General features: G+C 33.2%; 2 protein-coding genes across 6 annotated transcripts in view; one reads left to right on the plus strand and one right to left on the minus strand.

Annotated features, from left to right (window-relative positions):
* The window catches only part of LOC126972118 (5-formyltetrahydrofolate cyclo-ligase), an 86047-nt gene extending 83635 nt beyond the window's left edge, over nt 1-2412 (minus strand). The window contains exon 1 of the mRNA XM_050818710.1: nt 2405-2412. The gene's annotated coding sequence lies outside the window, so the exon portion shown is untranslated. The remainder of the gene's footprint in view (nt 1-2404) is intronic.
* Nucleotides 1-16734, plus strand: part of LOC126972044 (transient receptor potential cation channel trpm) — a 311245-nt gene that overhangs the window by 51791 nt on the left and 242720 nt on the right. The gene's annotated exons all lie outside the window — the stretch shown is intronic.

A 16734-nucleotide genomic window follows, 5' to 3' on the forward strand; every position in this document is an offset into this window, starting at 1 on the left:
TGGCGCTGTTGGCCATGTAGCGGGAGTCTGCGGTACTAAAACAAGTATTGACAACCTCAGCAAACATCGATAGATGGTGGCTTTACAAAAAAATTGTGTACTTTGTTACGTTGATTCCTGAAGTATTAATAACAAGGAAAACGACCGAAATTAATTCAAAATGCAAAAATACTTTAGAGCATTGTACGCTTCTCTCGCAGCCATTTGTATTATACGTCAAGTCTAGTTCTCTGGACGCTCGCGAGTGGCGCTTCAATTAGGCACAAAAAATGCTGTTAAACATATGGAACAGCCTGTCCAGTGGTATTTATACTGGTCAGTGACCAAACATAAACTCTTTCTCTTTTTATCTTCACTAAACATATATCTCCCTGTCCACTTTCGTTCGCCACGCCCAATCACACTTTTCGTAACGCTCTCGTCACGCGTTCACCAGCTTACTCCCCAAGTCGAACGTCCGTACAGAAGTTTTACTTCAAAATTGTGAGTAATACAGGTGTTTGTCTTGTAATAGATTTCCCACATGTAACTGATATGTGTCACCCTCTAGACACATCCAGACAAGCAATCCACTTAGCTATGTAAATATGGTAACACGCCGCGTCACTTCTAGGTTATTTATTATTCCCTAACGTCATGAATATTGGACACATATTGCTTCTCATCACAGCTTCCCATTGTTCGCATTACAAGTCCACGACCAACTAAATTATATTATGATTTCAGAACCTACATATTTGCAGTACTTATAATTGAAAATTCGGCACAAACGAAAATAAACTGGATGTGAAAATACGACATTATGAATTAGATTTGTTTTAATAACTTGATAAAATGTAGAATGACGTGTACGATCAATTCTGACATTCGAAGATGCATAAAATCACAACAACCTGAAAATCAGTAATATTGTTGAAAACTTAATCATAAATAAAGTTTAAAAGATCCCCATCATTTCCATGTATGTAAAAAATTTTCAAAAAAAATTTTTTTTTTCGCGATTTTCAGCAACGTTTTAAGTTTAATCTTAAATGTACTTGAACTAAAATTGTAGATCATAAAATTATCTATAAAAAATGTATTCAAACATTTTTTCTTACCAGCCACCGTTTCTGAGATATAACGATAAAAAACGCGCTAAGTACACTACCTCATAGGTAGCGTCTGTTAACTTAAAGCATTGCTAATTCTCACTCTGTCTTCTTCTATTGACCTAAGTCGGAATGAGAAAAAACACTCCTTAGCGGCTGTTTAAAGTTAGCGGACCATTATGAATAAGGGGGTAATACGATTTAATTTTATTTATGTTATATGTGATTATGTTTTGAGCCAATAATGACAAACAGTAGTTCGCTCTAGTAGGTTTAATTGTATATGAGTTTGCCTTGGACTGCTATTCAGTTAGTAAGTGTTTAACTGTCGAAATATAAAATTATTATTTGTCTTAGATAATTTTTAACGTTTTTTAACGGCCGTTCCCAATATTCAGTCTATCTCTTATTTGAGATAAAAATCGTAACTATCGTTGACTTTTCTGTTCAATAAACTTATCGGTAACTCACCTTATCCGTACACGCTGTCTGTCAATGGGACGACTTATAGCTTACCAGCGATAGAAGTTTGTATGGAAATTGCAAAATTATGCTGAGCTTAAGCTAAGACAGTCCAATGCAAAAACCAAGTTAGCGTTTTATCACGGTCAGGTATGTTTTACGTAAGTAAAGTCTGAGCAAAGTCTAAGTACGCCTATAATCTATAAATCTCAGCCTCAGTATATCTAGATCTATCTTACATGACATAATCTAGGAAATTTTTATTTAAAACTAGCTGACCCGACAGACGTTGTTCTGTATATAATAAATAAAATGATGTTTTTTTTTTATAAATTTGTCAACATCAAGAATTACTACGTAAAAATGCACCCTGTTGTTGTATTGAAATTGTTTCACAGCATAACTGTCAAACCGTTGCGTCAATAAATTCGACGGGAGACACATCAAAGGACAAACAAAATTGTTGTTTTTATTTAATTCCGAACACTTTCATATTTATTCACCTTTTAAACCTTCCCTGGACTTCCACAAATAATTCAAGACCAAAAGAAGTCAAGTCGGTCCAGCCGTTCTCGAGTTTTAGCGAGACTAACGATTCATTTTTATATATATAGATATAAGTTAGCGATGTGGCTTGAGTATGTAAGATTTTTTTCGTGTGAAACCTAACGTCATATAAAATGATTACCTATTCTATTTTCTTATTATTTTTTAATTTTTATAGCTTCTAGAATGGAAAAAAATAGAAATGATAAAAGGTTTATTCAATCTAGTTGGTTCGAATATTAAGAATCTCACGGTAATTAATAGAAATCCAGAAATGGCTTAAGCTATTGTGTTGCGGATCTCCATAGATTGTTGCTTTCTAACCGACTTCAAAAAAGGAGGAGGTTCTCAATTCGTCGATTTTATTTTTATGTTTGTTACCTCAGAACTTTCGACTGGGTGAACCGATTTTGATAATTCTTATTTTATTTGAAAGCTGGTGCTTCCTGTGTGGTCCCGTTGCCGACCATTGACAGTGGAATTCATTTTTTTATTGATTCTTTTTTTATTGGAAAGGATATACTTCAAAATAGTTTGGTTAGGTTCTGATTGTGGGATCCATGACAAAGAAAAGGAACTCTTCAATACTTAGGAGCAAATTAACGATACTTGGCTGAATCTTTTTTATGCTATCCGGATATTTGAGTCACCTACCGTAACGTTGTTATGGTCAAGTAATTATCGTAGTCGAATATGATGATCAATGGGACTCCTTAACGACTTACAGTTAGGGTACGATCTGTGGCAGAATTTCTAACTGTCTGTAATCAAATTGCAATCCGCTTTAGTTCATTGCTGCATTGCAAAATTTAGTAGATCTACACATATTTAGACAAATTATTAGTTAGTGTACTTCAGATTCACTAAAACTAAAATAAAAATAACATTAAAATCAACCGACTTAAAGAACACTACCTATTTCAAAACAATAGATACCTATGCACTAAAAAGCATAAAAATAATTGCGAATTTTATATAATCTAATTAATTAATCTAATTCTAGTTATGATTATTGTTATTTTTGCAATCGGTGTCAGCCAAGGTAGGTTTGTATCTACATATGTACATAGTTATAGGTGATATGTGCTTGAGTCGCACGCGCGACGAAAGGAGGCGAGAGCATTTTGCTTTATAACATATTAAGGCGAAGAGTAAGCAGAAAACACGCAAACATGGTGTTTTTAGACAAGTTTTGTGGTGAAAGTATAGCATTTCGAGCTATGAACACTACTTAGTCCTGTTACACATATCCTTAAGTCTTATTTATAGGTTGCTAATGCTTGCTGTTGGTTATAGTTAACACTGCCGAGCCTTTTTGAACTACCTACTACGTTTTTGGCACGGCGTGACGCATTTTTTTGGTACTTGTCTCAGAATAGTTATTCTTATAGCTTGTACTTTTTTGTGTAGGTTCATTTATTCAGATTAGTAGTGAATAACGAGGATTGTAAGCATATAAACTGTTTTCCACCCAAGAATATTGAAAATATTGGCTTTGTTACATAGATGGCGGGCCGGCAGCCGTGAACTCATATCGCTCAAGGTCGCTGGCATTTAGTGTCGCTTTAAGAAAAATTCAAAAAATTCCATCATTCGGGTGGCCACTTAATAAATTTCCGTTACGTAATAATTTATAAATGTAATGAGAAACAAAATATGTAATTCCTTTTTTAAATATTAAATGTATATGCTTCTTTACTTATTTGTTTTTCTTAGACATCAAAAATACGAGTATTTTATATGTTTGCGCACTGCCAGTGTAGCGAGTCATTTATTATATTAGGCGTGAACGAATTGATTTTTTTATGGTTTTACTGCTTATTTTACGACTGGACCTAAATCGATCATGCAAATGTTTCCAATACTGTATGTAGACTAGCATTTGCCTGCAACTACCTCTATGAGACTTAATATAAAATATATATTGACACTTACACAAATTATCTCGCCCCAAACTAGGCATAGCCTGTACTATGGGTGCAAGACAACGATATATTTAATACAATATACTTACTTAAACATACATAAAAACATCCATATTCATCATATAAATGATTGCACCTACCGGGATTCGAACTCGGGATCTCTAGCTAAGTGGTCAGGGACACTAACCATTCGGCTATATGGGTCGTCGACTTAGTAAAATATATTATGTCTATGAATTATTGTAAAATAAAGTTTCATATCAGAAATATTGAAATATTACTTACCTTTATCCAATCAAATAAACATAATCGCTATTTTACTGTAGGTTTAGAATATTTCTTACTAAATTAGTATTAGTAGGTAATAATAAGTAAGCAAATTTATATTTTTTCATAAAACTTCTAAGATGGATTCTTAATGAGCCGAGTTTTCACATCATCAACAAGAAAGGAGCATCATACTTTGTTTTATAAAGTATAATAATATTTCAGAAAAGATTATTGTTTTTTATTAAGGCGACACTAAATGCCAGCGACCTTGAGCGATATGAGTTCACGGCTGCCGGCCCGCCGTCTATGTAACAAAGCCAATATATTCAAAATTCTTGCGTGGAAAACAGTTTATATGATTACAACCCTCGTTATTCACTACTAATCTGAATAAATGAACCTACACAAAAAAGTACAAGCTCTAAGAATAACTTTTCTGAGAGAAGTACCAAAAAAATGCGTCACGCCATGCCAAAAAACTTGTTTAACTTCAAGGAAATGTGGTAGTTCAAAAAGGCTCGGCAGTGTTAACTATAACCGATATGTGTAACAGGATTAAGTAGTGTTCATAGCTCGAAATGCTATACTTTCATCACAAAACTTGTCTAAAAACACCATGTTTGCGTGTTTTCTGCTTACTCTTCGCCTTAACTACATGCAAGTGCTGACCCGGCAAATGTTGTTTTGTAATAAATAAAGTACTCGAACTAGTCTCGAACAATGTGCGACTTTGATAATAATTGAAACTAAAATGCCGGGTTGCGTAGTAAAACTTTGTAATAATAATACTACAAGAAATAAGAAAGACATTGGGATCACAATATATCATCAGTAAGTATTTTGTATTTTATTAGTTTCAATGTAAAATAACACGAAGCGTATGTTACAAAATTTGAAAAATGCCATTGAGTTTCAAAATACCACGCACACAAGCATGTAATAGTAGTAATTAAAAAGCTATTTTTCTTAGGTAGAGCGGTATCTAGTTGGAGCATAGCGAAGACCAATCCTTAATGTAAGTCGTTGACGAACTTTAACATAAAAAAAATATTGAATTAGGCGTTACTTTGCGGAAATCTATAATTATACAAATGATTTATGTTTTCTTTAGTGTTAATTCCGCCAATCTCAGTCTCGTGTCAGGTTTTGGCGAGACAACACGCCCTGAGGATGCCTCGTGTAGAGGCGAAACGCACGAACGAATTGTTTTTAAAAATAAATATTGGCAGAATTAACACTGAAGAAAACTTAAATCATTTGTAGAACTTTAAGATATTTTGGAAGAATATAATCGAAATTGCAAATGAGTTCCGTCAAGCGAATTCTATTTTGTAATAATTTGTAAGTGATGGAAGGTAATGCAGAGTTGAAGTAAACTAACTTTGATAAACGCTATCATTAATTATTCAGTTGTCATCAAGGTCATGTCTGCGGATTGTTTGAATCTTTGAATAATTAATTAGCTTGGTTTGATCATTTCCCTGATCTGTCGAGTTGGACGTCATATCATAATTAATTTTCAACTGTTTTGTAAACTGGATGTCAGTTGGTTGAAGGATTTGAGATGACGCTTCAAGATATGTCCTAATGTTAACAGATTATTAACTAAGTAATAGCTCATGCCAAATACAAGTTTTGGTGTGATTAATATTAAGGGTTAAAATATGAAATTACCGATTGGTACTCAAAAATTGATATTCTTTTTTCTAATTTAACATATTGACAATTTAACATTTTATGGCTAGATTCGGACGGCGCCTATTTCTGTCGTGAAGCAGTAATGTGTGAGCATTACTGTGTTTCGGTCTATAGGGCGCCGTAGCTAGTGAAATTACTGGGCAAATGAGAGTTAACATTAGCATCAGCTGAACGTCCGGCTCGTCTCGTCCCTTATTTCATAAAAAAAATATTTATTTAATCAAAATGATTCCCATTATTATCTATACATTGCTTCAACTTATAAGAAGGTCGTCCATGCCTTTGCCATAGAACTGCGGTGATCTAGATTCGACAAACTGTGTGAAAGCATTTTGTACTGCCTCCTGAGAAGAAAACTTTTTATCACGTAGAAAATTGTCGAAACCACGAAAAAAAATGGTATCCGTTGGAGCAAGGTCTAGCGTATACGGAGGGTGACGAATGGTTTCTAATTGCAGTTCCTGTAGAGTTAAAACGGTTATATAAATATATAAACGGTCTCGTGTTATCATGGAGCAATAATGGTGTAGATCGATTCATGAGTCGGGGCTGTTTCACTGATAGTTTTGTTGTATTTGTTCGGAGTTCGACACAGTAGACATCTCGCCTTGGAGCTTGACCAGATAGGAGAAAGCTATAGTGAATAACACCATACTGAGACCACCAAACAGTTAGATTACCAAGCGTTGCTTCAGAACACTTTTGCGAAGCTTGACCTGGGGTCAGCCATTGCATTTTTCGCTAACGGTTATTGTAAAGAATCCACTTTTCATCGCATGTCACAATTCGATCCAATATTCCTTCATTTCTGTATCGATTCAACATGGCAACACAAGTTTCAACACGCATTTCTTTCTGCAGATTAGTCAAATCAATAGGCACCCATTTTTTATATTTTTTTATTTTATTGGTTTGACGCAAATGAGTCAATATTGGTAGTAAGGTAACGTTAAGCCATGCTGCTAATTCCTGGGTAGTTTGGCTCGGATCGGCAAACGACCATTTCATACGCCCCTATTAGTATAAATGTTTCATTCTTCAGGGACAAGTATAAATAAACTAGTCGCTTACTTGATTGATGTGTTTAGTTTGCCGTTTATTTTTTATCTTAGAACACTAGCTTTCTGTTTGTTGTTACGTACCTATAATTATGCAGACTCAATAAGAATGAATATCAGAGTTAAATAACATCAAACAATGCAACGTTCTTCTTAGGTTTAATTTGGATAGCTTCATTAAAATGTAGATGGGTCTTAAAATTTGTTAGTGTTTTCTAATTAGTAGATATGGTTTTAGGAAGATTTTGTTTTGAAATAAATGATTCGTTGCAACTTACTGCGATCGTTGAGTATTTTTATTTATAAACATAGCTTAGCGTGGATTTGGATAGGTACATAAAAATACCAGTTAGTTCTATCGTTTGCATTCAAATTAAATAATACCCATCTTTCCTCAGTTGTTAAAATGTTATAAATGACAATCTATAGTGTTCATTTAACTACGTCTTATAAGTCACTTCGCCGCATATATATATTAAACATGTCTATATGAGGCATCTTGCATTGAAAACAAGGTTAATTAAAGATTGGAAAAGAATTACGAAAACTTATTTTGTGTAAAGTTTTTGTGAGTCACTACTAATATTTAGTTAATATTTGATGGGATTAAAAGGAAAAGCTTGAGTACAGGTCACCTGATAATTGCGCTTTGTTTGAACCCATACCATAGATACCATGGGCACCTTGATTCTACAGTTTGAATGTCAGATAGATAGAGAAAACTTATCTTTGGAAGATCGCGATACATTCAGATTACTAATTCATTTAGCTACTATTTTTTTTAAAAAGGATTAAACTTTTCTACAATTTAATAAATTAGGCGTAAATCCACAATTATCCAAAGTTTTTGAGTTATCTGGAGTGGAAATTCCGCTTATAGTTTGACTGGCCAAATTCTGGCAAGAGATCTAGTCTCCCGAGGATGCCTCGTGAAGGCGAAGCACGTGTCGAATTGATTGAAGACAAATATTAGCCGAATTTACACTCACATGGATTAATTCTTCTATTCTTTTATTTTAAGTGACTAATTTATTTACTTCATGATCAAATTTGGGTGCTAATATATACTTTCATGACACAAAATATCCGTTATGATTGCCAAGTTCCTTATCAAGGATATGCGCAATTACTTTGATTAATATTAACACTGCACAATTTTTTATCATAGAGATTTCTCTAGCAAGCAGTAATAAAAATGGGTATATGTTAGAACAAATCATATATGTGTTGCCTTCGATTTAAAAATAAAATAATAAAATCTGTGGTTATATTGAAGGTCGCAATATTATTACTTTTTAAGTGCCCTTAATCTAGTTACGAATATAGGGCGATGGAGTGACGCTAGTAATTCTATTTACAACCTTTTTACTCGTCCCGATTGAATTGTTTCATTGGACCATAGTTTCATGTAGCACTTTTATAGCAATCTTGGTAAGTGGTAGTCTAAAATTTGTTACTATTTTACAAGTAGTAGATACGAAAGAAGAAATAGATTTGAAATAAGTATATAATTCATCGCAATTAACTACGATACTTAAGTATTTTTATATATTTTTGTTACATATTCCTCTGTTTAATCAATTTTTAAGAGTAGCGTTTTAAAGTAAGTGAAATGCGTTCGTGTTTTGCAATGAGTAAAATATGCTTTTCAAAAGAAATAGTTTTGAAATATATATTTCATCCTAAGCTAAATACAACATAATATATTGAGTATTTTTTTTATACAGTTCAACTATGCTGTTAATGACTCTATGAGTGTTTAAAAGCGTCTAAGCGCCTATAGAATGATGAAACCGTTCTAGGGTTTTTTATCGAAGTGTTCCATACTATATTAAAATTTGTGGGAAAGTATTTAACATTCAAGCAAGATTTAAACATTATTTATTGTACTTGGAACATAACCTGTTACTTAGAATACCATAATAATCATACAAATATGCTTTTATAAATTTACTTTTTGTGTTTTCCTTTATTTTCAATATTAATAGCTTCCCATATGTTCTAGTGGAGAAGCGTACACGGCAAGCGTTTCTATGGTACTATGCTACCGCATGCTTTGACGCGCTTAGCAAAATAGTCACAATTTCTTGTTCCACTCTGAAAGAGCGGCAATATCACAGCACGAATCTATCATAAATCACCTATTTTGTGTACAATAACCAAGCTTGTTTATCTACCAACCCGTAACATAAACCGTATAATGGTACCTCAACTATTGTAAACACAAGTGGATATAACGTCTCAAGTGGCCGTCGCCAGGGTTGGTACCAAAACAGTTGTACTTCTGTGGGGGACGTGTTGGCATATCAGATATATTCAAATATAAAGTATTCATTATTATCCCGTAGAAATAAAATTGTAACAAAGATTCAACAAACTGTCAAGAAGTCAAAACAATGATTCAAAACCGAAGACACAACACTTACTGATAATTACTAGCACGGAATCCGATACGAAACTAAATTGAATGTTCAACCTTATACTAAAAATACAAGGTAACATCTATTTTGAGAACGAAACGTAAATATTTAGAAACACATTTTTATAAACTTGTTTTTATAAACAGAACTCACACTACTTTTATATTCGTTTCACATTAAGAATGTTTGTTTAAATTTAATAATGAGTCCTTGTTAGATTCAAAACGCTTTGAGTTAAGTCTAGAGGTGAAATTATTTTATTTAGTCTCTCGAACTACCATGCTTATTTCAAAACTAGATATTACATATATATTAGCTGATCCGACAGACGTTGTTCTGTAGATACTAAAAATAACTGTTTTATAGGAATTTGCCAATAATGCTGGACCGATTTGGATAATTTTGGTTTTGAATTATTTGTGGAAGTAAAGGGAAGGTTTAAACGGTGAATAAATATGAAAGTGTTCGGAATTAAATAAAAACAACAATTTTGTTCTTCCTTTGATGTGTCCCCCGTCGTCCGATATTTGTTTTGTATGGACATATTTTCTATGAGAGAATTTATTGACGCACGGTTTGACAATTCAGCTGTGAAACAATTTCATTACAACATCAGGGAGCACATTTTACGAAATAATACTTGATGTTATGATATATTATTGACAAATTAATAAAAAGCATTATTTTATTTATTATATACAGAACAACGTCTGTCGGGTCAACTAGTTGGAAATAAAAATAAATATGGGTCCCAAATCGAAATGAAAACTATCCTATCTCTCAAGTTGGGCTAAACTGCACTCCATGAAGAAATCCCCATTTAAATCTTAAATTTATATATATGAAGACAAGAAGATATTGTTTTCACAACAAACAAATAAAGGGATTTGAACCCAGGACTTCTAATTTAGTAAATTCAAATTCAAAATTCAAAAAATCTAATATTTTTATTCAAAATAGGATCTCCAAATAGCTTATTCGACGTCAAAAACGACCATCCATTCGCATAATTTGCCTCAGACCTGAGAAAAACGAACGCAAAAAACTCAGCGGGCTTTATTTTTAAATGAAATATCGTCACAATGTTCCAATTCTTAAGTATCTTTAAGAAATTCATTTAAGTTATAGTAACCTTTATTACACAAATGTTAACAATCCTAAAACAACATTTTAACAATTCTCATGAACATATTTTCAATAACATGCGATCGAAGAACATTTGAGTAATTTATATTCTCACTAATCTTCAGTATTTGTCGTAAGTCAGACTAATTGATTACCTCCACTAACTGCTTGAAAAACTTCATGACGTGTGTCAGAATTAATTGTGTAATATTTTTCATGACAAGACAAAAGACGATTGGTAATTCAACCTTGCGGCTCTGGAGATAACGCCTTCAGCGCTCTTAACCCAACGATAACTAGTGTGTCTCGGCCGTTTTCAATAACCTATCTATCCTTAGTTTAACTTACTAGAGGATATCTATCCTTTTACGCTTACTTAACTTTCAATAACCTATCGAGAAATAGTATTGGACTATAACTAATAACAAACTATATTGGACATAACTATGGATAGATAAGATCTTGTCAAAACGGCCATTATTTAAGCTCCAAACCTTAGATCATTATAAGTCTAGATAGACTGTGACAGCTTTGAAAATGTCGAAAAAAATTGAGGCTGACAGTTCACCTCTATTTCGAGCAATGTACACGCACACTAACAAAAAATCACTAGAGTAAAATGTAGCTTGTGACGCACACTAGAGTAATACCTGGCATATTTTCATCAGCTTATTAGCAGCAGGAGGCTCTATTTAGACGTATAAATTATCCAAGCACCAAGTCGTTAGCCATCTTTTAAAATACGCGACATGGTTCTTCTAGCAGTTCAAATTTTGATCCCGAGAAAAAAATTTGTGTTCTACAGGATTTCTTCGAATACTCTCCTTCACTGCTTTATCGCCGTTTCAGTAAGAATACTACGTTAACGGCTAGATATTTTTGTATCACATACAGTGGTTTTATTTTACTTTTCAAGAGGCCGGTACATAAACATTCATATCAAGCGGATGAAGAGAGCGGCAAAATTGTATATGGCCCATACCTACTTCCTCAGAATACAGAAGAAACTGTATGCTGAGCCTACTTCGTGTAATGCTATCATAGTAATTAGTTCTCTTAGTCCTACCCCCACCCCATTTTAATATCATTAGATTGGCGCGAAAATGACAAAACAGAATGAATATTCGATTCTTTTAATGCCCCACCCCATTTTAATATCATTAGAATATTAACATAGATTGGCGCGAAAATGACATAACAGAATGAATATTCGATTCTTTTAATCCTCCCACTCCATTTTATATCATTAGAATATTATACATAGATTGGCGCGAAAATGACAAAACACAATGAATATTCGATTCTTTTAATGCCCCACCCCATTTTAATATCATTAGAATATTAACATACATGTGCGCGAAAATGACATAACAGAATGAATATTCGATTCTTTTAATCCTCCCACTCCATTTTATATCATTAGAATATTATACATAGATTGGCGCGAAAATGACAAAACACAATAAATATTCGATTCTTTTCAACCCCCCGCGCTATTGCAATATCACAAGAATAATAACATAGATTGGCGCGAAAATGACAAAACAGAATGAACAAAGAATGACAGGTTCCAAATTCAAACGTAGTATATTTATGGCCCACTGACCTGTTTAAATACCAATGGACAGGCTGGTCCATATGTTTGACAGCAAATTTTTTGTGCCTATTTGAAGCGCCACTCGCGAGCCTCCAGAGAACTAATTTTGATGTATATCACAAATGGCTGCGAAGGAACGTACAATACTCTGAAGTATTTTTGCATTTTGAAGTAATTTCGTTCGTTTTCCGTGTTACTTATACTTCAAGAATCAACGTAAAAAAATTTAAAAAATACACAATTTTTTTTTGTAATTAGTTTTCCACCACCTATCGATGTTTGCTAAGGTTGTCATCACTAGTTTTAGTACCGCAGACTCTAGTTACGTGGCCAACAGCGTCAAAATGGCGAATATCAAACAGGCACAAAAGCACTTTGACAGCCGCCAGTCCAGTGGTATATAGTAAAGGTTAGTGATAACCATCACTTGTGTGGCCTTATGGTCACACAAGTGATGGAATATTTTTTTAAAAAGAAAAAACGTCATCGAATATCATTTGGTACATGTAAGATCGTATTTCAATCATGGCTGAAGGTTTTTCATGTTATTGCCGCGTAAATTAAGGATTCCTCTGTAGTTAAATTATATTTTTACAATTGTTTGTGACGCGACTCATAATTTATTATCGATTGTTCGTGAATCTGATCTTATCAAGTCTGATTTTAGCATTACGTTAGATATACGTTCCTTATTTCTGGTAGTCCACTACTAGTTAGATTAAACTGACACATTTTTTATTGTTTATTTTATTTCTTCATTTATTTATACAAGAGGCAAGATTGTTCATGTTGGTTTCTTATATGGTGTTTCTTTTAAAATTATTTTTAAGGGTGGCTTTACTTTATTTACCCTTAATGACAACGAGATTATATTGTTCTGGTTCCGAATTTTGAAACTTGGCGTGATATATATAATATATACATGTGTATGTATGAGGGAAATTTTTGTTTTTTATAATATTTATTTCAAATACAATGTAGTTATATCTTACAATATAATAACACACACTTAAACTTTAGGAAACGGTGTGTAATATTAATAATATTAGTTATCGGTGTGTGAAGCCGCTTAAAATTAAATAACATAATATTTAAAACGAAAAGAACAATTATTTTCAATTAATACAGTTATTACAAGATCATATTTTAAACATAGTAGTATAGAAATCAATAAAATGCAAAATATAAAAAATAATTATCAACTAAATGTTAGTAATAATTACAAATTAGTTGTCTACTTAGCTTACCGCAGATACAATTATATTAATGAGGGATTTTGTAAAAAGTACTTTTTTAACGATGACTTATATTTACTTTTATTTATATATATTTTTTGAATCTCTAAGGGAGTCTCGTTTAAGTATAGAGGAATGACGTAGTTGTTTGCTCTGGTGCCATATATATTTGTAGATTTAGGTAATTTATATGACATGTTTGTTCCTGTAAATTGTCTTGATAAATGATAAAATTCCTTCCGATGTTCGGTAATAAAAGGGCAATTTGATTACAGTAGTATTGTCATTTAATTCGGGACAGCATATTTAACTCCAAATAACATTTAATTGCGTATTATTACTAAAACTCTCAGTAATCACGTCCATTATGTTCACGAAGCATCCTTACACAAACAATGAATTTAAGATCTTAAGGTTGATTACTATAAATTATATGAATACAGTTAATTCTTTAGTATTTTTTATATAATATTTGATATTTAAAACACTTATTAAAGTTTAACATACTCATATATTGGTTTCAGCTCCTTACAAACTAATTTCTTTCGTACCGTACCTATTGTAAAATATTCATCGATATAAAACAGAGGCCGTTGAGCTTCTTGTATGTTCTTCACACGAGCTCTACTATACACGATCATGTGGTAGATTCAGTATTTAAATACTTATAATGACTTTTTTTTTTGAGAGGAGGAAATACAGTTACGTAATATGTCGGACTCGAGCCCCATACCGACTAAAACCTCCTCTATGCTGTTGGCCCTTAACAGCGTCATTGAAGAGGAGAAGGCTTTTACAGCGTCATTGGACGTGGGCCGTGGAATCCGCAAAGACTACGCAACAACAGTCGCAGGGCGTCTCCTGAGGAGACTCGAACCTAGGACCGGCTGTGTGCTTGTGGGAAGGAGAGAGAATGAAAATGAAGCTGAAATGAAGATGAAGGATGAAAAGATGAGAAGAACACACTCGCCGGCGAGTGTGGTGATGTTTTGTGTAATGTATGTATGTGTTTATGAATGTATGTATGTATGTATGTCAGTAGTGTAAATGTTTGTGTTTATGTCTGTTAGTGGAGTGTATTAGTGATTGTGTAAGTGGTGTATGTCAGTCAGTCTGAACTTATTATGTCGATCCAAAAGCCCCTAGTTTAAGCCTATTTGAATAAAGTTTATTTGACTGTCCTTCTCTTAGTAATAGTCCTACTTCGAGTCAAAATAACATTAAAATTCAAATATTTTTATTCAAAATAGGATGTGACATCACTTATTGAAAGTCAAAAAAAACTACCACCCCTTCCAAAATGAATGCCTCAGACTTGAGAAGAATGGGCGCAACAAACTCAGCGGGCTTTTTTTCATCGAATAAATATGTTTACAAAGTAATATTGTACAATTAAACTTATTATTTAATAGCCTGAGGGCGGTCACTCCATTCTCAATCTTTAGAAACACTTTATTAACAGTAAAAAAACACACATATTCAATTTACAGTAATTACAATTTGTGTTATCATTAAGAAAGTAATTTATGTTATAGTAACCTTTACCACACAAACATTTTTTTAAATTCTTTTGAATAACGTAATACATACTTTTGTATTGAACATTTTCTGGGATTGTATGTAAAACAAAGCAATAATATTGAAAACTTCTAATGCATTTTAATACACTGACGTATAGAAGACACTGACGGGATGCCAGATGGGTACTACAATGGTACCTCTTTCTGTTTTAGTATCAAGTTATGTGGTTTTATAGTAGTGGACTGTTGCTACTTCAGGACGCGCAATTGCTGCTAAGACTGCTAAGAATGGTGTTGTTTAAAATTAACAGTCTTCGTTATAGGGCATATCACTTTTTTTATGAAAATAAGGGACGAGACGAGCAGGACGTTCAGCTGATGGTAATTTATACGCCCTGCCCATTATAATGCAGTGCCGCTCAGGATTCTTGAAAAACATTCAGAGCGCCATTACAACTGCGCTCGTCACCTTTAGACATATTAAGGTGTTAAGTCTTATTTGACCAGTAATTTCATTAGCTACAGTACCCTTCAGACCGAAACACAGTAATGCTTACACATTACTGCTTCACGGAGAGGCGCCGTTGTGGTGCCATAATCTAGCCGGCATCCTGTGCAAAGGAACCTCCCACTGGTGTCACTTACTATTGGACGAATGGGTTGCGAAACTCATTGGTTCTAATCATAGAGAATTCAATTTAAAATCATTACTCTCATGAAGAGCAAACAATTCTTAGGATCACTTTGACTAGATAGTCATGAATTGTTAAGCCTTAACCAAAATCTACAAACTATCATAAAACGTGAAAGAATAATATTAATACACTCTGCTGTTAGCAGATCACCCGGTCTAAAAAATAAGTTAAATCAGCTTTCCTGGATCACAAAACTTGTTAGTGTTGAAGCTCCCACCACCCCAGGGAAAGGCAGAAGCGAGGAAATTGGAGATTAATGCAAGATTGCGTTGTATCGGACAACAGCAGTGGCTTGGGTACGCTACATTGGCAAATGTATTTGCCGATGTTTGATTGCAATTTTGATCTGTACCGTTGGCAAATACAACTGCACGTATATAATCTTAATATATATAAATCTCGTGTCACAATGTTTGTCCTCAATGGACTCCTAAACTAATGAACGGATTTCAATGGGGATTACTTCATGGAGTGCAGTTTAGTCCAACTTAAGAGATAGGATAGTTTTTATTTCGATTTGGGACACATAATTATTTTTATTTCCAATATTTGTTTTGTTTGTACATATTTTCTGTGAGAGTATTTTTGACGCGTGGTTTGACAGTTCTGCTGTGAAACAATTTCATTATAACAACAAGGAGCATATTATTATGTTACAATGAAAAATTATTGACAAATTCATCAAAAACGGTATTTTATTTATTATGTACAGAACAACGTCTGTCTGGTCAGCTAGTCTAAATATATATAAATTACGTGACATGTTGTTTGTCCACGATGGACTCCTAAACTAATGAACGCATTTAGTGGGGATTACTTTATGGAGTGCAGTTTATTCCAACTTGAGAGATAGGATAGTTTTTATTTTGATTTGGGACACATAATTATTTTTATTTTCAATATTTGTTTTATATGGACATATTTTTTATGAGAGAATTTTGTGACGCACGGTTTGACAGTTCTGCTGTGAAACAATTTCATTATAGCAACTGGGAGCATATTTTACGAAATAATTGTTGATGTTATTTATTTACTATCAGTATTTTTTTATTATCTACAGAACAACGTCTGTCGATGTCAGCTAGTAATAAT

The sequence above is a fragment of the Leptidea sinapis genome, chromosome 25 (genome assembly GCF_905404315.1).
Source record: "Leptidea sinapis chromosome 25, ilLepSina1.1, whole genome shotgun sequence".
In the NCBI taxonomy this organism is placed as follows: Eukaryota; Metazoa; Arthropoda; class Insecta; order Lepidoptera; family Pieridae; genus Leptidea; species Leptidea sinapis.